Source organism: Tamandua tetradactyla, chromosome 13, assembly GCF_023851605.1.
Source record: "Tamandua tetradactyla isolate mTamTet1 chromosome 13, mTamTet1.pri, whole genome shotgun sequence".
Lineage (NCBI taxonomy): Eukaryota > Metazoa > Chordata > Mammalia > Pilosa > Myrmecophagidae > Tamandua > Tamandua tetradactyla.
Window position 1 is genome coordinate 60,123,425 of NC_135339.1, and position 22,842 is coordinate 60,146,266.

Below are 22,842 nucleotides of genomic sequence, written 5' to 3' on the forward strand. Positions count from 1 at the left end.
ATTTCATTTATTTCTGCCCTGATCTTTGTTATTTCTTTCCTTTTGCTTGCTTTGGGATTAGTTTGCTGTTCTTTCTCCAGTTCTTCCAATTGAACAGTTAATTCCTGCATTTTTGCCTTTTCTTCTTTTCTGATATAGGCATTTAGGGCAATAAATTTCCCTCTTAGCACTGCCTTTGCTGCATCCCATAAGTTTTGATATATTGTGTTTTCGTTTTCATTTGCCTCGAGGTATTTACTAATTTCTCTTGCAATTTCTTCTTTGACCCACTCGTTGTTTAAAAGTGTGTTGTTGAGCCTCCAGGTATTTGTGAATTTTCTGGCATTCCACCTATTATTGATTTCCAACTTCATTCCTTTATGATCCGAGAAAGTGTTGTGTATGATTTCAATCCTTTTAAATTTGTTAAGACTTGCTTTGTGACCCAGCATATGGTCTATCTTTGAGAATGATCCATGAGCACTTGAGAAAAAGGTGTATCCTGCTGTTGTGGGATGTAATGTCCTATAAATGTCTGTTAAGTCTAGCTCCTTTATAGTAATATTCAGATTCTCTATTTCTTTTTTGATCCTCTGTCTAGATGTTCTGTCCATTGATGAGAGTGGGGAATTGAAGTCTCTAACTATTATGGTATTTGTGTCTATTTCCCTTTTCAGTGTTTGCAGTGTATTCCTCACGTATTTTGGGGCATTCTGGTTCAGTGCGTAAATATTTATGATTTTTATGTCTTCTTGTTTAATTGTTCCTTTTATTAGTATATAGTGTCCTTCTTTGTCTCTTTTAACTGTTTTACATTTGAAGTCTAACTTGTTGGATATTAGTGTAGCCACTCCTGCTCTTTTCTGGTTGTTATTTGCATGAAATATCTTTTCCCAACCTTTCACTTTCAACCTATGTTTATCTTTGGGTCTAAGATGTGTTTCCTGTAGACAGCATATAGAAGGATCCTGTTTTTTAATCCATTCTGCCAGTCTATGTCTTTTGATTGGGGAATTCAGTCCATTAACATTTAGTGTTATTACTGTTTGGATAATATTTTCCTCTGCCATTTTGCCTTTTGTATTATATATATCATATCTGACTTTCCTTCTTTCTACACTCTTCTCCATACCTCTCTCTTCTGTCTTTTCGGTTCTGACTCTAGTGCTCCCTTTAGTATTTCTTGCAGAGCTGGTCTCTTGGTCACAAATTCTCTCAGTGACTTTTTGTCTATAAATGTTTTAATTTCTCCCTCATTTTTGAAGGACAATTTTGCTGGATATAGGAGTCTTGGTTGGCAGTTTTTCTCTTTTAGTAATTTAAATATATCATCCCACTGTCTTCTAGCCTCCTAGGTTTCTGCTGAGAAATCTACACATAGTCTTATTGGGTTTCCCTTGTATGTGATGGATTGTTTTTCTCTTTCTGCTTTCAAGATCCTCTCTTTCTCTTTGACCTCTGACATTCTAACTAGTAAGTGTCTTGGAGAACGCCTATTTGGGTCTAATCTCTTTGGGGTGCGCTGCACTTCTTGGATCTGTAATTTTAGGTCTTTCATAAGAGTTGGGAAATTTTCAGTGAAAATTTCTTCCATTAGTTTTTCTCCTCCTTTTCCCTTCTCTTCTCCTTCTGGGACACCCGCAACACGTATATTTGTGCGCTTCATATTGTCCTTGAGTTCCCTGATACCCTGTTCAAATTTTTCCATTCTTTTCCCGATAGTTTCTGTTTGTTTTTGGAATTCAGATGTTCCATCCTCCAAATCACTAATTCTATCTTCTCTCTCTTTGAATCTATCATTGTAGGTATCCATTGTTTTTTCTATCTTTTCTACTTTGTCCTTCACTTCCATAAGTTCTGTGATTTGTTTTTTCAGTTTTTCTATTTCTTCTTTATGTTCAGCTCATGTCTTCTTCATATCCTCCCTCAATTTATCGATTTCGTTTTTGAAGAGGTTTTCCATTTCTGTTCGTATATTCAGCATTAGTTGTCTCAGTTCCTGTATCTCATTTGAACTATTGGTTTGTTCCTTTGACTGGGCCATATTTTCAATTATTTGAGCGTGATCCGTTATCTTCTGTTGGCGTCTGCGCATTTAGACAGATTTCCCTGGGTATTGGATCCAAAAGTTTGGAAGATTTTTCTGTGAAATCTCTGGGTTCTGTTTTTCTTATCCTGCCCAGTAGGTGGCGCTCGTGGCACACGTTTGTCTGCGGGTCCCACCAGTAAAAGGTGCTGTGGGACCTTAAACTTTGGAAAACTCTCGCCATCCGGGAGGTTCGCTAGCCGAAGCGGCTTGAGCCGACCCGGGGTCCGAACGCAGGGAGGGTTGCTGGCCGCCGCAGCCCGGGAAACAGCCCGTCCGAATTTCCTAGTCGGCCCGGGGCGACAAGCATGGCGGGAGGGCGCCAGCGGCAGCAGCCCGCCTGGGAGAGTGCCCGTTCCCAGGGAGTCACGGGTTTGGAAGAGGCCTCCCCCACCCATCACCGTTCTCCGCGGCCTGGGGATTTCCGATCCAATTCTCTCAGTTGGTCCGGGGGGCCGTGCGTGGTGTAGGCGCCAGCCGCCTTGGTTTCAGGGGACCGCCTCTCCAATTCTCCCAGCCGGCCCGGGAAGGGGGAAGGGAGTGACTCCGGCCGCTTGCCGCCCCGCCCGGTGAGGCCCGCGCGCCTCGGTGATCTCACCCGAGCTGCTTCTCTCAGCCAGCCAGCCGTTCCAGGATGGGATACACTGTCTTTTTTATCTCTGTTGTGGCTTTGGGCACTTTCTGTATCATTTCTACTCCCCTAGTAGCTGTCCTGGAGAAGAAACTAAGATCCGCGCGTCTTACTAAGCCGCCATCTTCCAGGAAGTCGGTCTGATCCCTCTTATTGAAAGTTTCTAATGTTTTAATCTTCTCCTTTGCCTGGGCCATCACTTCCTGTTTCTTTATATGTTTTGTAATCTTTTGTTGCAACCTGAACATTTTGATACTTTTATGGTTATCACTGGAATTTATGTTCAGAGGCACCTGTTCCTTTAGCTTGCATCAAGCTAGTGTTATCACATACTTTTCTTGAATACCAGGAGCTAGTAATAACAAAAAGAAAAGGGGGGAAAAAGAAGGAAAGAAAGAAACCACCTTTCGCAGATTTACCTATGCAAATCTCCTACAGAGTTTATCCATACAGAGTTTAGAAAACAGTTTCAGGATAAAGTGTAGGGGCCTCCTAGATTCTTTCTGAGCATGTGTCTTATCTTGGGTATGTGTGCTTGGCTTAGGAATTTCCCCACTTACACAGTTATGAATATTCCCTCTTCTCCTGGAAATAGTTTCCTCAAGGTCTCAAGCACTGCATTGTATATACTACAGTCAGCAATCCCCTGCCCCAGGCAGCCATTTGATTGCTCTCCCACAGCATTCTGTAGGAGAGTTCAGTGGGCTGCTTCCTACCCACAGGGGAAGTTCTGGTATGGCGAGTCCCTCAGGTTACTATCAGATAGATTGAACCAGATATGCTCCCAGTATGTGTATAAAGGTTATACTGCTCCCTCTGGAACCAGTACCAGGGAGCCACACTAGGAACATAACCAGCTCTATGACAAGCCAATGAAGGAATGAGGGAGGAACAAGTCAGGGCACCACAATATCCTATGGCTTAAGAGTTTTTTTCTTGATTTGGTGCTCACACTGTTACTGCATCTTTCTCACTCCGCCATCTTGATTGGGATGGGATCTCAAAGTTTTGATGAAAAGCATGCAAAGATATATACACAAAGATGTTGACTATAGTTTCACTCGTTTAGCAAAAAGTTAGATATAACTCTATTGCTTATTTATAAGTGGGTAGGAGCATGGTATGTATAGACATAAATAGGGCTATGATTTCCGTTTAATAAAAGAGTGCAAGTTGATAATTAAGTATAATATTGCTCCATTTTGGGATATTAAAACCTCTCTCTGTGTGCATATGTTTATGACTATATATATAAATTTATTTATCCACAGAAAAAAGTCTGGACAGAGACACACCAAACTAACAGCTAACCCTGAGAATCAGGTGGGGATAAGAGTAGATATTCACATCTTACTCTATAAACTTCAATAAGGTTCAAATTTTTACAAGTGTCTATAGTTTAAAAAATAAAGAAAACATTAAAAACTAACTTTTTAGTGTCATAGGGAACTAGAGACTTGCATTCTTGGGAACATTACATACTAAGGAATACTCAAGGTGTACATCTGTACTTAAAAGCAAGCTACCTAGAAAAGGTAAAATCCACTTATCTGACTTACTCTCAGAAGGCACAGACTTTAAGTAAATAATTTTCCTACCAACCTTCTCTGGGACTACCTTTAGTTACCTCCTGGCAAGGTTTTACTTACTTCTTTGATCTCTCCTTGTTATAGGGAGAACAGATGGAGGAAAACCGTAAAAATATTTCTTTGACATTTAATCTGGTTCAAATTCATAATTCTCCTCAAAATCATGATGAGTCAATCTGTGTTTCCATGGCAACTAATAGCTACTAACTTTCTGTTTGGCCCAAAGACATTCTTACTACACCCCTATTTCTACTAGAGGATCTGCAACTCCTCTTTCTTTTATACCTATTAATTCTTATTAACCTTCAGGTCCCAGTTTCCCTCTTTTCACTACCTTCCCACGCACATCTGGGTTAAGTGCCTTCCTCTATTGTAGCATTTGCCATACTCTACTGAAATTGGTTACTTATCTTCCTCCCATGCAAAATCATAAGAGGCTTATAACCAAGGCTGGATCTAGGTTTTGTGGAGCCTGAAACTTACACAATTTAGGGAACCTTCTTTAAGAAAAGAATATAAAATTACAAATACAAATCAGGTACAAATATGAATATTTCAAATGAGGAAAGAAATTACAACAGATTATTGCAGAATTAGAGATTAAGAACCCTCTCTTCTGATACTTCTTTAGGCAATTTCCCAGAAATGCTTATATTAAAAATGCATCCTGATTGCACACTGGCATTTCTTTCCTACTACTAGCACTTACAAGGGTCTGTGTAACTGATGGGTCCTAAAGTCTAAACTTCATTAGCTTCACTGTGAATCTATGTCTGTCTTCTTCCCTGCTGTATCCTAAGCACTTGGCATAAGGCCTTATAGCCATTAAAATATAATTCTGATGCACAAAAGCAGGGATGAATGTGTTAATCCTCCTTTAACAAATTACTGCTGCAAACCCTTCGATGGTTTCCCATTGCCCTTATAAATGATGACTACATAACCCAGCCTTGCCTACCTCTCCAACACATCTTGAAATCCTCTCTTCTTCACTTTTTATACTGCAGGTACACTGACCTTCCCCCACTGTCTCAGGACCTTTTTATAGAACATTCCCTCGACTTGGACCCCCTCCCCAATTCCCTACTCCATCCCTTAGAGCTCAGTTCAAATGCTATTTAAGGTAGACCTCTAGACTACAGCAAATCTCCTGTTACCTATGTTGATGGTATTCCTAGCTCCTTAGAAACACTTTCACAATTGTAATTACAGAGTTGTGTAAAAAGTAGTTTAATCTCTATTTTGCTATTGAATGAAAACTTCATAAAGGTAGATATTGTAGTGTATTTGTTTATTCATTCTCTCCCTAGTTTATCCCAAGGCTGTATATAGAGTAGGTGCTCAGTAAATATTTGTATAATATATGAAGAAATGAATGAACGAGGATTAATGGCCTCATATTCTCAATGTGTACTGAGAATATAACTCTCAGTATACATTGAAGTAAATATAGTGTCTAAGATCAAAGACATCCATTGATCAAAGAAAGCAATGAAAGATTTCATAATAATAGCCCATATTTATTGTTTGCTGTATGTCAAATTTTGTATTATACACATCATATGCAATATCTCATTTGCTTCTTAGGGCAATCCTATAAGCAAGTAGATGGTAGAAACAGCTTATTGATTTTTACCAGAAAACATCTGCTGAATTTTGATTGGGATTGCATTCAATCTATAGCTCAGATGGGGATATTGACATTTTAACAATTTTGAGTATTACAAATCATGAACACAGTAAATCTCTTCAATTATTCAGTTATTATTGGATTTATTTCATCATTGTTTTACAGTTTTCAGCAAAAAGATCTTCAACATATTTTGTTAGATTTATACCTAATGATTTCATGGTTTCAGATGCTATTGTAAATGAAAATGTTTTTTAATTTTATTTTCCAGGTGTTCATTATGAGAATATAGAAATATTTTTTAATTACTTTGACTTTGTATTCTGCAACCTTCCAAAACTCACTTATTTCTGGTAGTGTTTTTTGTAGATTCTATGGAATTTTCCACGTACACAAACATATTGTTTGTAAATAAAGTTTTACTTTTCGATTTCTAATCTCGATGCCTTTTGTTTCTTTTTCTTGCTGCATTGCCCTGCTGAATAGGCTTGGCAAAAGTGAAAATGCTTGCTTTGCTCTTTATTTCGGGGGAAAACATACAATTTTAGCAAGATGATGTTTTTTGTAGACAGCCTTTATCAAGTTGAGCAAATTTACTTATATTCCTAATTTGTGAGAATTTTCGCCATTAATGGATGTTGAACCTTGTCAAATGCTTGTTCTGCATCTATCGAGATGATTTGTGGTTTTTCTTCTTTAGTCTGTAGGACATAGGCTGAAGTTCAGATGTAGAAACAAACTTGCATTCCATGAGAAATGCCACCTGATCGTGATATATTATCCTTTTTACATATCATTGGATTCAATTTGCTAATATTTTGTTGAAGATTTCTAATTCTATGTTCATGAGGGATATTGGTCTGCAGTTTTCTTTTCTTGTAATTTTTGTGTTTAATTTTGGTATTAGAGTAACTAGCCTCATAAAATAAGTCAGGAAGAAGTTCCTCCTCCTTTATTTTCTAGAAAAGTTTGTGTAGAATTGGTATAATTTCTTCTTTACATGTTTGGTAGAATTTGCCAGTTAAGTAATAAAGGCTTGGCATTTTCTTTGTTGAAAACTTTTTAGCAATTAATCCAGATTCTTCCTTTAATAGATATAGGACTATTCAGGCTATCTGTTTTTTTTCTTGAGAGAGCTTTGAAAGTTTGTGTCTATCAAGAAATTTGTACCTTTCATCTAAATTTCAAATGCTGGGTCATAAATTATTTGTAATAGTCCCTTATTATCTTTTGGTGCCTGTAGATTCTGTACTGATGTACTGATGATATCCCCTCTTTCATTCCTGAGATATCTATCTATCCACCTATCACCTTACATTTATATATACATACATTTATGTATATACAAAAATGTAATACATATACATATATTTGATTTTCTCTTTTTTTTCCATCAGTCTGACTAGATGTTTGTTAGGTATACTGACCTTTACAAAGAACCTTGTTTCATTGATTTTCTCTATTGTTATTCTGCTTTCAATTTCACTGATATCTGTTATCTTTATTATTTCCTTCCTTCTACTTGCTTCAGATTTAATTTTTTCTTCTTTTTTTGAGTTTCTCAATGTTGAGGCTTATCATAGATGCTTATATATAAGCATTTAATACTATAAACCTCTTTCTAAGTGCTTTAGCTGTCCCCCAAATTTTAATATGCTGTGTTTTCATTTTAATATAAAATTATTGATAATCTCCTTCATGACTTCCTCTTTGACCTATCAATTATTTAGCTGTGTATGGTTTAATTTACAAATATTTGGGAAATTTTCCAGATGTCTTTTTATTATTGTTTCTAGCTTAATTCCATTTTACTCAGAAAACATATTTAGTTTGATCTCAAACCTTTCAAATTTAAGAGATTTTGATCAGGATTTATGGCACAAAATATGATCTATCTTGGTGAATGTTCTATGTGCACTTGAAAAAGAGTATGTATTTTTCTGTTGTTGGATGGGGTGTTCTATAAATGTTAATTAAGTAAAGTTGGATGATAGTTGTATTAGCTAGGGTCCTCTATAGAAACAGAATCAGCAGGAGATATCCACAGATATAAAATTTATAAAAGTGTCTCACATAACTGTGGGAATGTAGAGTCCAAGGTCTGTAGGGCAAGTCACAAGCTGGTAACTGATGAAGGCCCTCGACAAACTCTCAGGAGAGGCTGGCTAGGCAACTATGGGAATGGAAGGGTCCAAAGTCTGTAGGGCAGGCTGTGAAGCTGGCAACTCCAATGAAGGGTCTGGACAAATTCTATAGAAGAGGCTCACTGGCTGAAGCAGGAAGAGTGACTGTCTCTTCTGAATCCTCTTTAAAAGCTGTCTGGTGATTAGATTAAGCATCATTCATTGCAGAAGACACATTTCTCAGCTGATTACAAATGCAATCAGCTGTGGATACAGCCAACATAATCATGATTTAAGTCCAGGAAATAAAATGTCCTCATAGCAACAGACAGGTCCGCACTTACCCGACCAGACAACTGGGCACCACCACCTGGCCAAGCTGACATATGAACCTGACCATGATAATAGTATTGTCAGGTGTTCTATATCCTTACTGATTTTCTGTTTACTTATCCTGTCAATTACTGTGAAAGAAATATTAAGATCAGCAAGTATAAATGTAAATTTTTCTATTTTACCTTTCAGTTCAGTTCTATTGGTTTCATGTATTTTGAAATTCTATTATTATGTACAAATACCTTTATGATAGCTGACTTTCTGGTGAATCAACTCCTTTATCATTATGTAATGCTGCTCTTTATACCCAGAAATATTCCTTATTCTGAAGTTTACCTTGTTTGATATTAATAAAGCCATTCTGGCTTTCATTTGAATAGTGCGGTTCTTCATCATAAACCTATCCAGCACTAACTGGGGAAAATGCTACATTAATATCAGGCAGCTTTCTACTACAAAACAATCTTGTTAGTATAACTCTTGATCCCTCATCAGTTCACAAGGAATATTGTTCAGAGACGATTAGGAATGGATCAAGTTATCCCTACAGAGATTATCTGGTGGTGATTGTCCTGACTCTTGTGGTTTGGAAAAGGGAAAGACAGGAATAAATAGTTTCACTAAGAATTCTAAAACTTTACAGTTCACAGCAATCGCCTGTGGACACTTGTTTAAAATGCAGATTTCTGAGTTCTACCCTCAGAGATTCCTGGGCTAATACCCAGGAATCTGCCATTTTAACAAGCCACCTCAGATGATCTATTGCAGAGGGTCCATGAACTACACTTGAAACATGTTAGTCAATTCTGTATTCTCTATATCAGCACAGTCCAGAAAAACAAATGTCACATATCTAATTTAAAATTTTCTGGTAGCCCCATTATAAAAGATAAAAATTAATTTTAATAATACATTCAAAATATTATCATCTCAAGCATTCAGTGTCTACATGTTGCTAGTGGCTACTGTATCAAACAGCACAGTGTTTTGGTTTTTTTTTTTGAGGGGGAGGTACATGGTCCGGAATCAAATCTGGATCTCCTGCATGGCAGACAAGAATTCCACCACTGAACTACCCTTGCACTGCCCCAAACAGCACATTTTTAAAGCAATATTTCTCAATTTCTTTGATGATGACAATCACCTTGAATGTTCCATTTCACTCAATCTCTCTCTTTCTCTTCTAATATTATTAAATATACAGATTAAAAAGCTACTCCCCTGGAAATTCTCAATCATCAGGGTGCCCCCCAAGAATCTGTGTTACCCCAGGTGATTCTTATTTTTAGAGAAGTTTGGTAATCATATCAGCAGAGCACAGACCAGACTAAAAGTAATGGGAACTCTTGGGCAAATATTCTCTAGAGGCTGGATTGGACCAAACCCCTGATAAAAGAGATCCCAGAACATGAAAGAAGTGTTTAGTCTTGATTTTTCCAGTCTCCCAATTCTGTTTACTTCCTTTACCTCAAGGATATTTCTATTATCTCAATGACCTTGCTTTCTTTCTCTCAGGAAAATTGCTGTCAGATCTATCATTCCTACCAACAGGTAAACAACTACTAATAATAATAAACGTTACTCACCCCAAGCCTCGGGTCACCAAAACTGAAACCTGAATCAAAGGCTCATGACTAGAACTTCAAATAGTTTCCTCCTACAAATCATTGAAAAGGTCCAGAAATTCCAGATTTTTTGTGTCTACTTCAAATTCCCTAGGTATAAGCAGGATGTCTTTTTATAGACAGTGTCTAAGGCATTAAGTTGAACATAGTAATTTTAACAAGGAATTTCAATTCATAGATTAAAATATCATGAAGCTGAGGAATAGGAATTGTTGATCTTAGAATTCCTAAAATCACTGCCTTCTCTATCTAAGTATAAAAGAAAAGCGTCAAGGAAAAAAAGGCCAATTAAAGGAATACTATGCAAGAGTAGACTATGATGTTTAAGAACAAAGGTTGTGGAGTCAATCAGTCTGGGACTGAGTCCCAACTTCACTGTTGACCAGGTACAGCCTAAGCTAATTTACTAACTCAACCGGAAAATGTTTTACAGGATTATCGAGAAATAAATGTGTGTTACATTTACATATATATGCACACACATACACACACACACACACACACACACACGAAGATCTTAGCACAGTTTCTCCTAATAAGGGCTCAAAGCATGGTTTTATAGTTTTAACAATGGTTGTTTCTTCCTTACAGTCACAGACTCTCACACAATCACCAGTCTGGGAGAAGCCAGTTGATTTTTCAGTGTAATTAAGTGAGATGAGCCCTTTTAAATTGCCGTGTTCATGCTCAGTCAGTTTACTTGGTGTTTTAGTTTCCTGGCTGTTAAAGCAAATACCATGCAATGGGTTGGTGTAAACAACAGGAATTTACTGGCTCACAGTTTTGAGGCTAAGAGAAGTCCAGAAACAAAGCATCATTAAGGTGATGCTTTCTCCCGAAAGACTGTGGTGTTTCAGGGCTAGCTGCCACTGATCCTTCAGTCCTTGGCTTTTCTGTCACATGGCAATGCACATGGCAATGTCTTCTTTCTCTTTCAGGTTTCTTCTGGATTCTCACTGCCCCCTGTGACTTTCTCTTTCTCTCTCTCTGTGGCCTTCCCTCTAAGGCCTTCAGTAACAGCATGAAAACTATACTGATTTAGCTAGATTACACCTTAACTGAAATAACTTGATCAAAAGGCCCTATTAACATGAGTTTATATACTCACAGGAATGGAAAAGTTTAAGTACATGTTTTTCTGGGGAATATAGCTCCAAACCACCACGCTTGGAAGTCAACTACTAACCAAAAATAAATTAGGAACATCGGGACATAATACTACAATAATACATTTTGCATCGAGTTGATGGTCTATGGGTTGACAGAGTGAAGGATATAACCCTAAAATAACTAAATCAATTTTACTAGACATTCTTATCAAAATGGAAAATACTTTACTTTATCCTGTGGGTTCCAAGTTATTGTCTTACCATAAAACCTTATGTGTTGCTGCCAGCATTTATAAGGCAGTATGACAGACTATGGTCATTTGTTTTTTCAATTAATTAATTAAAAAAGGTGTGTTCAATATATTTTTAAATTACATTCATTCTTTTAATATGTTATGCTTTAATTGAACAGCCAGTATTCTGAAAAAGTTAAGATAGACAATTTGTCCATATTTGAAATAAAACATTTTAAACCCAGAGGCAGGGTATGGTCTTTACATTATTACATAGAGGAGAGAGAGACTAACATTTAAGAAGAATGTACCATATATGTTAACTCATTTCAACACTTTGAGGTAATTGCTACTATTCTCATTTCAAAAAAGAGGGAAAACTGGAGCTTCAGCAGGCTAAATAGGTTGCCTAGGTAACTCCACTAGTAAGAAGTAGAGTCACAGTTTGAATTTGTTTAACCCAAAAGGCCTTGCCCAGTTCACTTCCTTCTCACAGCTGTTAATGAAATAATTTTATATTAATTTTCAGATATCCATTCTATCAAATTTATTATGATTTTATATTTTGATACTGTTGAAAATTGTGTTTTTAAAAATGTTATTTTTTAGTTTCTGTAGCTAGAATGTAGACATACAATCAATTTTTGTTTATTGACCATATATCCTATGATCTTGCTAAATTCACTTATTAGTATGTTTGTAGATTATACAGATCCAATCTATATAAATATAATTGTTTATTTCTGTTACATGTCAAGTAAAAATGACTGCATGGATTTTCACCAGGTTTGGAGAATATGACTTGTGATTAGGCTAACAGTCTAGCCAAGAATCACTTTCAGGACACATGAAAGATACAGACAATCATCATCCTAAGGAGATGAAAGTAACGCACAATGATAAGGAAAGGCCATACTTACTGAAATACCAGAGAAAGTTAAAACACCCACTTGAGGAACACATTAAAGGTAGACATACCAATGTCTGCAACTTATGGCCCGCTTCTCATTTAGGCAACTCCATGTATTACTATGCTCTAGAGTGAGAATTGACAGAGATTTATTTATTTAACTATGGCAAAGAATTCTCCATAGCAATAGAGAATTCAGTCAGTAAAATAAGCATTATTCTATTGCTTCTTAATGTTATCTCTGCTCTTCCTCTTCATTTCCCAACATAATTTGCTATTATGGTATACATTTGTAGCTGATATATTAAAAAAATAACTTAGGCTTCCATTCTTGACTTTGAAGAGTCATATTCTATCAGACCAACCTTCCTACTGAGAATAACTATAAAAACTGGAATTAAAAAATCAGTTTGAAAGCATTAGAGAGGTAACCAAGATAGTAAGGACCTAAGAGTAAGATCTAAGAAAGAAGAGTACCTTATTGAGGCTAGCTGAATATTCATTCCTCTGAAAGCATTTGCTGATTTACATGCAGTACAGAGCAAAGATGAATGACCAAGTTCAGCAGAAAGCACTAGCTAAGAGGCTAGGAAAATGAGTGCAGAGTGCTGGGAGGAGGAAAGAGCCAGGTAAATTTCCTGTGCATTCTACTGGGACCGTGAATGGATATATGTGAGGAACAATAATGAACCAGAATGAATGACATTACTCTCTAAAGAATTGTTTCAAAGTCAAGCATGGTTTTCAATAGTTACAGAGGTGCTCAGTGGTTCCCTTTACTTTTTTCTAACTTTTGGCCCTACTTACCAATAGCAGCCCCAGGTCTACAACCAGACACTTGGCTGTGGAGCCACAGGAATAGAGATCTCTCCATAAATTTTCATTTGTGCTCCCATGTCAGTGGTTGGACCAGCTTAGCTTCTCAGTGGCTGATTAGTGACTCATTTTCTGTTTTTCCAACTCCCTCTTCCAGACCTTCATTTCACCAGTTTCTCCCACAATTGGGTGAGATTTAGATCCTATAATAAATCTCTATTCCATTACACTTATAGTGATTCTGTTCCTCTGACTCATATATGCAACTTCAAATTACCCCTAAACTTTAAAATATATATCTAGAATATAACAACAACAAAAAATTACTGGGTGCTCTAGTTTAGGTTCCTGACAAAAACTTAGCCAAGGGTTTATATAAAGGTGGATAAAATTTTCCTGCCTCTGAGCCTCCGGAGAAGAGTAAAATAGGGAAGAAAAGAAAGCCACTCCAAGGATACATAAGTTGTTTGCCACCATTGGCAACTAGAATTTAATGTCTCCTTTGAAGAACTGTATGGAATGTCCTTCAGATTATATCTAGAAAAGGGTAATATTTATATACTGGCTCCTTTCCCCCATTGGTCAAGTGTTTCTCCAGGAACTGTTAACTCCTTCACACTTCCAATTGTGGCACATGCAACTAAACGGCTGTATCAGCTCCCACAGGGATAGCAGTGACAGAGAAGTTTGAGGCAGAAAATAAGGGATAGTCAGTGCAGTGAGGCACAGAACACTTGGGCTATACCTATATGTTTTTATTTACTACAACAAAGGTCAGAGGAAAAAAGGTAAGCCATGAAGATGGAAAGATAGGGCAGAAAAGATGTGCAATATGATAAGCATAGCAGAACACAGGGGCAAATGACCAAAAACCAAGAGAACAAATAGACAGCAGATATCTCCAGATATTGGAAATATCACACATGGACTTAAACAGTAATTTTTATGTTCACAAAGAAACTCAGAAAATCCCAAGTAGAATAAGTTTTAAAAGATGCTAAAAATCAAAGATGATAAAAATTTCTTTAAAACAATCAAAGAAGGAGAGAAAGGAAAATAAGGCTGACAGTCTTATGGAAGCCAGAAGACATTTTAATATATTTAAATTGCTGAAAGAAAATAACTGTCAACCACCAAATTCTATATCTAGCAAAAATATCCTTCAACAGAAACGAGAAAATAGAGACATTTAAAGAAAACCAAAACCGGATCATTTGTACCTTCTTCATGTAGAAGGAAAATTATGCTAGTTTGAAGCACAAAAACGCAAGGAGGAATGAGATACTGAGGAAAAAGTTAACATGTGAGTAGATCTAGATGAATATCAACAGAAAATACTTAAAATAATTTGTTATGAGGTTTAAAATATGCAAGGAATTAAAATAAATGACAACAGCAGCACAAAAGATGGGAAGTAGATAAAACATTAAGCATCCATTTCAAGAAGTTAGAAAAAGAATAGCAAACAAGACCCATGGAAGTACAAGGAAGGAAATAATAAAAATAAAAGCTGAAATTAATGAATAAAAACCAGACATAAAATAGAAAAAATCAACAGGGCCAAAAGTTAGTTTTTTGAAAAGATTAATAGTATTGATGAACTCCTAACAAGTATGGACAATAACGAAAAAGAGAATGTGCACATAAGTATCAGGCATTAAAACTGGTTAATCAGGGCAGGCCATGGTGGCTCAGCAGATAAGAGTGCTTGCCTGCCATGCCCAAGGACCTGGGTTTGGTTCCCGGTGCCTGCCCATGTAAAAAAACTGTTTAATCAGTCTAGGTCAATAATATAATAAAAAGATAAAATAAATAATCAATTTTCACCAGTGGTATTTGATGGTACATGAACTGGACAAGTTCCTAGAAAATCAATTCACTGAAACGGACACAAAAAGAAACAGAAATATAAGTATTCTAATAACGATTTAAAATTTTGTACTACCGATCGTGAAAACCTCGTGTCTGATGTTCCTTTTATCCACGGATGAGTAAAAAAATATAAGCAAAAAATAGGAGGAATAAGAGGTAAAATAAATTGTGTAAACTGAAATACTAGTGGTCAATGAGAGGGAGGGGTTGGGGTATGGGATGTACAAGTTTCTTCTGGAGTGATGCAAATGTTCTAAAAATGATCATGGTGATAAATACACAACTATGTGATGATATTGCAAGCCATTGATTGTACACCATGTATGGACTGCATGTGTGTGAAGATTTGTCAATAAAAATATTTAAAAAAAATTTTTGACCTACCATTTAAACCATTTTCACAAAGAATCTCTGCACTTAGATGGCTTCATTGGTAAATTCTTCCATTAATTTAAGGAATTAACTCTCACACAAACTCTTTCAGAGAATAAAAAAGGGAGCATTTCCCAATCCATTTCCTTAGGTCAGCATAATCTTGACAGCAAAATGTGACAGACATTAGAAGAAGAAAGAAAAAATACCAGTCAGCATTCCCACAAACATAGAAGTAAACAAAATATTAGTAAACAAAATCTAGCACTCTATAACAACGAAAATATTTTAAAACCAAACTGAGTTTATTCTAGGTTTGCAGGGTTAGTTTAATATTGAGAAATCAACCAGTGTAATCCTGAACAAAAGGGGGAAAAGAATTGTAAAAAATAAGGTTTCAGTGGCTGAGAGAGTTCAAATAGAATCAAGAGGTTTCTCTGGAGGTTACTCTTATGCAAGCTTTAGTTAGATATTACTTCCTATCATAACTTGCCAAACCCCAACCAAAATCATTCCTGCCAGTCCTGAAGAACAACTAGGGCATTATATAAGATTCTACAAAGGTTCCATGCACTAGGGTAGCTTTCCCAAAAATCTTTAATCTCCAGATGGGTCCCTGGACCAGATAAGTCCTAAAATGTAGAGAGGCCAGCCTCTCCAAAACATCAACTAGTTCCATCCCCTATCCTGTATTATCAATAGTCCCTAACAACATGAAAAAGTTAGAATGGGCATAGCCCAAATACCCCTAAAGAATGGGAAAAAGATCAAAGGTGATGGTGAAATTATACAGAGAAGGTAGGGTTTAATGTATGAGTATGATTGCTGAATCATTATATTGGTATTTCTTTTCGTTTCCAGTATCTTAGAGCAGCTAGAAGTAAAATCCTAAAATTGTGGAATTGTACCCCATAGAAAAGTCTGAAATCTGCTCTACAATTAATTGTTGAGATGTGCTTTGAAATTTATTTTTTTTTGTATATGTTATTATTCACAAAAAAGAAAAAAAGTTGATTGTGATGAGAAACGAACAGTTATATGATGATATTGTGAACCACTGATTGTACACTTTGCATGATTACATAGTATGTGAATATATAAAATATATCAATAAAAAATTTAAAAATCAACCAGTGTAAGTCACCACATTAACAGAATGTAGGGTCTTTTGGACAGAACTGCCATCTTGTAATAATTCGCCAAAATGAGGAATACAAAGGGAAAGAGGAGAGGCACCCACTATGTGTATGTGTTTTCTAGGCCTTTCAGAAAACTTCGAGTTGTTCCTCTGGCCACATACATGTGAATCTACAAGAAAGGCGATATTGTAGTCATCAAGGGAATGGGTACTGTTCAAAAAGGAATGTCCCACAAATGCTACCATGGTAAAATTGTAAGGGTCTGTAATGTTACTCAGCATGCTGTTGGAATTGTTGTAAACAAACAAGTGAAGAACAAGATTCTTGCCAAGAGAACTGATGTGCGTACTGAGCATATTAAGCACTCTAAGAGCCAAGATAGCTTCCTAAAGCATGTAAAGGAAAATAGAAAAAAACAGGAAACCAAAGAGAAAGGTACCAGGGTTCAACTTAAGCGCTAGCCTGCTCCACCCAGAGAAGCACATTTTGTGAGAACCAACGGAAAGGAGCCTGAGCTTCTGGAGCCTATTGCCTATGAATTCATGGCATAAGAGGTGTAAAAAATAAAACACTTGTGGATTGTAAAAAAATATGTATATATAGAATATAGGAGAAAAATCACCTGATCATCCCAAAACTCAACACCCATTTACAACAAAAATTCCGATTAAACTTGGATTGAAGGAAGCATCTCTAATACAATAAAGGGTATATCAGAAATCTATAGAAAAATTATAATAATGATAGAAAACAGAAAGATTTCTTCCCAAGACTTGGTAATGAAATACTGATGGAGACTAGAACTACTTTTTTTCCGCACTGTACTAGAGGTCCTCATTATATAGTAAGCCAAGAATTAAAATTAAAAGTATACTAGGGTGGTGCAATGGTGGTTCAGTGGCAGAGTTCTCACCTGCCATACCAGAGATTCGGGTTTGATTCCCAGAGCATGCCCATGCCAAGAAAAATAAATAGATAAATAAATAAAAATATACTGATTGGAGAAATGCATGGTGACATTATTGTTGCATGGCAAATTTCATATGTATATAAACAGTTGTTAGAACTTAACATTTTTTAATGTTTGCTTTGTTTTATTGCAGTAAACTTATTTATGGAGTGCAAAAAAAGATGCTGATTGGAAAGGGATTAATAAAATTGTAATTATTTATAGGTGACATAACTGTGTATATAAAAAAGTCCAAAAGAATTTGCAGATAAATTTTTTAATGAATAATGAATTAAACAGGATCATTGATTATAAGTTTAATATAAAAAGCTACTGTATTACTATATTTTAATAGCCAGAAAATGAAATTATAAAAACATGACACTATTTCCAGTAACATAATGTACATAAAAACAAATAGCTATAAATAAATTTAAAGATATGTACACAGAAAACTACAAAATATTGCTGAAAAGAAAGAGCCAACTTCCAAAGGCCACTACATCCTTTATCATGTTCATGGACTGAAAACACTGATTTCCATTCTCCCCAAATTGATTTATAAATTGAATACATTCCCAAACAAATCAGGAGCAGGAGTTTCGTAGAAATTAATTATCTGATTCTAAAATTTAAATGGAATTGTAAAGGCATGAGTCACTAAGACAACCATAATGAAGAACAAATTTGGAGAATTTATTCTACCAAATATCAGGACTTAGAAACTACAAGTGAGAGAATTTATCCTACCAGTTATCAGGAACCATAACTAGGAGAGTATGCTATTGGCATAAGGATAAACAAAAAGGCCAGTGGAACATAACAGAGAGTCTAGAAGCATACCTACACATCTACTGGATACTTGCTTTATGATAAAGGTTACAGAAGAGTAGGGAAAGAATGCTTTTTCAATAAATGGTGCTTGGTCAACTGGATACGCATAAAAAAAATCTTGACACCCCATTTACACCCCATACATAAAATGTTAATTCCATGTGTATTGCAGGTCTAAGTGGAAAAGGTAAAACAGTAAAGCTTCTTGAAGATAACACAAGAAAATGTATTCATTACTTGGGGTAGGCAATAATTTCCCAACCAGGATACAAAAAAAAGTACTATCAGAAAGGAAAAAGAAATCCTTTTCATTAAAATACACCACTGAGCCAGTGAAAAAGAAATCCATAGAGTAAGTGAAGATATTTATAATATATGCAGCCAACAGAGGGTTTATACCCAGAATAGATAGACAGCACTCATATTCAATATGAAAAAGAAAGGCAATAGAAAATGAGCAGACTTGAATAGGCACTTCATCCAATGGCTAATACATATTAGAAAAAGTGCTCAATCTCATTAATCAATAGAGAAATGCATGAAATACCACTACACACCCATCAGAATGGAATATGAAAATGATTGTCAGTACCAAGTGTTGGTGAAGATGTAGAACTCCTGGAATTGCTGGTGAGAGTGTAAATTAGACAGCCACTCTGGAAGATGACTAAGTAATATCTAAAACCCAAATTCTATCTAAATACCTAGCAGTTTCATTCCTAGGCATTTACCCAAATGTGAACAGAAGCATTATTTTTAATAGTCAAAATCTGGAAATAATCCAAATGTTCTCCAATAATAGGAAGGATAAGTAAATTTGGTATGTTCACACATTAAAATGCTATATAGCAATCAGAATGAACAAACTATGGCTACGTGGAATGAAGTGCATGAATCTTAAAAAGATAATGTTGTGGGAAAGAGGACAAATACAAAAGAGTACATACTTTATGTTTCCATATATACAAAGCTCAAAAGTAGGCAAAATTAATTTAGGTTACTTAAAGTCAGAACAGTGGTTATCTTCAGAAAGGAGATTTAGAATAGTGAGTGAGAAGCATGCAGGGAACTTCTTAGTGCTGGTAATGATCTATTTCTTGATATAGGTGGTTATCACATAGATGTGTTCACTGTAAAATGTGTCTAGCTATTCACTAATGCTGTGTGAAGTTTTCTGTATGGATCTTTTCATTCATGAAAATTTTACTAAAAATAACTCAGAAATATTTTTCCTCATTTTTACTTCCTTCACCATTGTAGAAAGATAGTTCAGTCAAGAAAGTGCTGTTTCATTTTCCTTATCTATAAAAAGAAGGAGTCAATCTTTACATGATTTCAGAAGTCCATCTAATTTCTGATCTTTTCTTTTTTTTGGTGGGGAAATTTCTAATCTTTTATGATTCTATCAATGGGGAAAACTTTCAGTCATAGTCTTCTTCTCATACTAAAATTACTTGATTCCCTTAAATTGTCTAAATGGGTTATCTGAGGACAGAATTAAATATGGGAGTAGACTACAATATATATAAAAAAAAAACAGTTTATAAGTCTGCTTGGTTTAAAAAAAAACCCTCAGGCAGAGTTAGTTTTTGCTATTTCTGCTCTTTAAACCCTTCTAATATCTCCTTTTGTATATCATTTAGTAGTCCTCATTGAAATTATTTTCTTTTTTTTTTTTTTTTTTTTTTTTTTAAAGAGAGAGGGAGGAAGGGAAGGAAAGACAGAGAGAAGGAAGGAAGGATGGAAGGAAGGAAGAGAGACATCTTTAAACATTTTCTTGTTTTATTATATTTTGTTTGTTTGTTTGTTTTTTACATGGGCTGGGGCCGGGAATCGAACCGGGGTCCTCCGGCATGGCAGGCAAGCACTCTTGCCCGCTGAGCCACCGCGGCCCGCCCCTGAAATTATTTTCTTATTTCTCTGTTTTTCTCAGTAGTCTGTAAGTTTCTTAAGGGTAGGAACTCATTCTATCCCTCCCTCCCTTTCATTCACTCAACAAACATGTATCAAGTTCCTGAGATGTGGTAGGCAGTGTGCTAAGCTCTGGGGATATTATATTTAGAAAAATGGATACAAGCATTTGTGATCTTGCAGTCAGCAATATAAAAGGGATAGCACATACTATTCAAATAATCATACAAAAACAAAAAAAAAACACCTGCTGTGAGAATTACGACAAAGGAGAGATACATAGTTAATCACAGTTTATCAATCCAAACATGTTTGATCTGGTCTTTGGATGTGTGTGAGGTAGGGGGAGACAAAGAAGGCTTTCCTAACAAAATAATGCTTCAGCTGAGTGTTACTGAAAGAAAAATAGGCAATACTATGATAAAAGAAAGGAGAAAAGAGCATTCAACCAGAGAGAATATCATAAGCAAAGGGTAGAACGAAAACGTGAGTAATTATCTGGAAGAGCTGGAGAACTAAGTAAGATGCCAGTCATATAGGTACTTAAGTGTTATCTTTTCCTCAAGCAAAGCTGGCTTCTTCCTGTCGTTCAGATTTTCGCTAAATGTCACCTACTCAAGAGAGACCTTCCCTAACTTCCCAATGTAAAGTGTAGTCAATGAAGTTAAAGTCAGTTCCCTCCTCCTTCTTTGCCAACAAAACCCTGATTTCATTTACACTATTCTGAGCAGAATGGTGCTTTGGGAGAGACAGGTTCCCTCCCCAGGGAAAAAATCTTAATTGGTCTAAATCATTAAAGTAGTCCTATTGCCATTGCTAGAATGGCTTAAGCATGGGCATGTGAAAAATTCTCACCAATGATACATAAGGGAAAGGTTTCTGGGAGGATTCCCCAAATTATGCAAACGAAAAAGAAGATGTATAACACCTCCCCCCTCTTCTTTGTACCTTTTCATCATTGGACATAGTCATGAATGCATGCAGTACCAGAACAGCTGCAGCTGTTCTATGACTATAAGAGGGAAAAATGGAATGCATCTGGGTTCTTGATGATGTCTCTGAGACACTAAATTAACCAACAGAAACTTCCCTACTTCCAGATTCTTAGTTATTTAAATTACTTTTAATTTATTTCAGCTGTTATATGCTGCTGAAAGCATTCATTTTCATTTTATCATATCATCATATTTTAATTCTCTGCATAGCATCTATCATCATTTGCTTTTCCTGTATTTTTTCCCCCAACTAAAATGTATGCTCCAAAGAATGCAAAGACCTTGTCTATCTTGTTCACCAGTGTATTCCAAGTGTTAGAATAGTGCCAAACACAAAGTAGATACTAAATACTTGTTGAATATGAGAAAATTCTGAACATGTTAACTGTGTTTATTATGTAGAGGACAAGAGAAAAAATTCTGACTCTATGTTTTAATGTATTTCACATTCATTTTACTACACTGCAAAAAATTTTAATTTAAATACAAACACCGAAAAGAGAGTGGCAACAGGATTCAATATTGGGTCTGTGGAAGTACCTTTGTGGCAGATTTAAAATGTGGCCCCAAATTATTTGACATTCCTTCCTTAAGAGGTGGAGTCTTTGTCTCCTCTCCTTGAGTCTAGGCTCTGATTGCTTGACTAGTAGAATATTTCAGGAGTGATAATGTGCTGGAAGCTTCCACTTCCTATTTCTTGAGATGCTTACTCTTGGTACCCAGCCATAATGCCACAATGAAGACAAGCTCATGGAAGGACCCACATAGAAAGGAACTGCACCCCCATATCTCAGTTTCAGCAGGCACTGGGTTAGCACCTATTTATCATCTGCCTAAATTGCGCATCTGTGAGCTAAATAATTGTTTTAAACCACTAGATTTGGGAGTGGCTTATTATGCAACAACAGATAACTAACACCCTACAACAGAATAGGGCAGAAAGATACTTAAGAAGGACAGTTTAAATTTGGCTACAAAGAAGAAACAATAATGGTAGTTGTAAGTATGGTAGTTAAAGGACTGAGAAAATAAAAAGATGCATGAGTTACATATTTTGTCATGTGGTGAAAGTTAATAGTTAAAAGTTGTTTAAAGATTGTTGGGGCAGTGGTGCCACCAAGGACTCTATCTGCCCATGCATCACTGCTTCCTGTTTGCATAAGGCTTTGTAGTTTTCAAAATATGTTCATATATTTGTTTATCGGATGCCCACCATCATGAAAGATAAGCAGAGTGAAAATTTCAAGGAAATTGAAACTTGGAAAGAAGAAAGAATTTTTCCAAAGTTAGGACTGCTAAATGGTAAAGGTTGGGCTAGAACTCATAATTTTCTAATTCCTGGGAGAGATTATTTGCGTTATATTAACCTGTCTTCTGTATTAATTTTGATACATTCTCATAAATAAAACCTCACCCAGCTTTTACTATAGGGGACTGGCTTGCATTTTCAAGTGATTTTTAAATACCACTGTGACTTATGGAATTTTTGCCTCTCATTTTGCTCCAATATCATTTGGAATATTTAAAGTTACTTGTTTCTGGTTATACTCATTCATTCATTCATTCATCTATTCAGCCAGTCAGGCAGTTAGTCAATAAATATTATTGTCCACTATATGCTAAGCCCTGAGGAAACTATAGAGAATGAGACAGATGAATCTTTGCCTTAAAGGAGATTATATTCTAGTGGGGACATAGAAGAA

At 35.9% G+C, this 22,842-nt stretch overlaps 1 protein-coding gene and 1 pseudogene across 1 annotated transcript in view; one reads left to right on the plus strand and one right to left on the minus strand.

Annotated features, from left to right (window-relative positions):
* The window catches only part of HPSE2 (heparanase 2 (inactive)), a 771,963-nt gene that overhangs the window by 332,381 nt on the left and 416,740 nt on the right, over window positions 1-22,842 (minus strand). The gene's annotated exons all lie outside the window — the stretch shown is intronic.
* LOC143653179 (large ribosomal subunit protein eL21 pseudogene) lies at window positions 16,516-17,023 on the plus strand (annotated as a pseudogene).